Source organism: Athene cunicularia (assembly GCF_003259725.1).
Source record: "Athene cunicularia isolate RWA chromosome 1 unlocalized genomic scaffold, athCun1 chr1_part1, whole genome shotgun sequence".
Taxonomy (NCBI): Eukaryota; Metazoa; Chordata; class Aves; order Strigiformes; family Strigidae; genus Athene; species Athene cunicularia.
The window spans coordinates 48,470,515-48,472,573 of NW_020799091.1; positions in this window are offsets into that span (position 1 = coordinate 48,470,515).

Genomic DNA, 2,059 nt, shown 5'->3' on the forward strand with positions numbered 1-2,059 from the left:
TGTGTATAAGAGACAGGGCTACAATAAGAACATTGAACTGTAGTACTAGCTTTAGTAGATTATTTGACTAACAGCAGATTTTTTTTTTTCTGATGATTTATCTACTGTCTTGCTTGTGCACATTTGTATGACAAGATCTTTACATGTTAGCACAGAAATGATCTGCTTCACTTGGGAAATCAATTAAACAGATGTAATCTTTTTTCTCTTTCTTAATGATTACTTAAGTTAAACATCAAAATATGCTTGTTAATTTACTACTACATGACTAGAGGTAGTAATATTTGCTCAACTGATTATTGGGAAGACAAAATTGAAGTGTATTAAGGATATTGAAAAGATCAAAAAAAGTTTGTACAGTCAAATTGTGTGAACTTCAGTATTATATAACCACTTTAACAAACAATGCTACTTAGAACTTTGGGAGGAATCACTTCATCTAAGATGAAAGAAAAGTGAGAATTAAGACTTTATCCATCTAATTACTGCAAAGATATATTTCATAAAACATAGATTGAGAAGTTATGCCTCCATTACAGAGTTATAGCACTATTTGCATCCTTCTTCCTCATCTTCCAAAATTAGCATTCATTCTTTTCAGTTGCAACAAAAATAGAGGACATTGAGTCACATTACTATCACTTTGATCAAAAGAAACTCAGGATTTTTATTTTTTTTTTTTTGGCTATTAGACATTGTTTTGGTACAGAAAGTAATTATCTTGTAAATTAAGTAAGCAATTCTTAGTGAAGATAACAATGACATTTCTGAGTATTCAATTCACATTTTAAATACCAGAATTCATATCTTGCTTTTAGGAAATAAGTTTTCCCTAACTCATGTAAGTCCTTTTTCTTGTGAAAGGTTTGGCAGATAGAAGCCAATTTCTCAGGAAACCATGTTGAATGACTAAAACTTGAGAAAAACCTACATATAGACAACCTCATGAATAATATATCTCTATCTCAAGACACATTTAATAAAATGTGTATGCATGATTTAGAAGATATTTGAAAGAAGATGTTCTACAATATCATGAAAACTGAACTATCTTAATTTCTTAAAATATTTAGTATTTAATATGTGCGCTGCTACTTGTAGTGCAAAATTAGTATGTAAAAAACTTAAATAGATTGCAGAAACCTTAAAAATATTGCTTCTGTGAAGTCTGAGTTTCAAGCTGAAGTTAAATCCAGTTCTGGAGATTGAGTAGCATATGCAGTGATTTAAAAAAATAAATATAAATATATATGTAAATATATTAAAAGTGTTATCAAATGTGATTTTGTGATAATCATATTTCTGAAGGAGGGAGAAACACATATTAGTTAAAAAAGTATGTTATTCTAAAAGAAGTGTTTCCTTTTTAAAGCTTATTGAAATAATTCTATTGTTAATTCTCCAGGTAAATATTCCTTGTTCTTCTTAAAAAACCCTCAAGGAAGTGCAACCTATGTTGCAATATATATTTAGAACTTCTGGTAAAGCTATTCTTTTATGTTTTGGTTATGTTTTTTAATTTAATATAAGATTATTTTTTATTATTATTTTAAATGTGTATTTATCTTAACTCCTCACATTATTTCTGACATCAGAATCAATCCTCATTTAAATATTAATTAAATTCTAAAGACATTATCTTTAATCTTAGCTATCTTAGTTTTAAAATTAAATACAATAATGTTACAATGCTTTAAGACATGCACCAGAAACATCAGAATACTGTAAGGCTGGATATTTAATTTAGAAATGGTGGTTCAAAGATAAATCATTGCTAAAAGTGTTTGTCCATACATATGGTCAAGAAATGCACTTGGGATAGAATATAAGAGAGGACAGAGAATTAGTTAAGTAGTCATACATCTTCTGGTAAAATTATTTCCTTCTCTTGAGAGCAAATGAGACTCTGTGTTATAGGAAATTAATATAGTATTCATTCACCATTCTGTAAATTTTATTAAACTTTCAGATCATTATTCTTGAAGTCCTAACACACTGAAGATGATAAAATAATTGGAAGTTCAATAATACATAAATAAAGCAGTATTTTGCTGGGGGT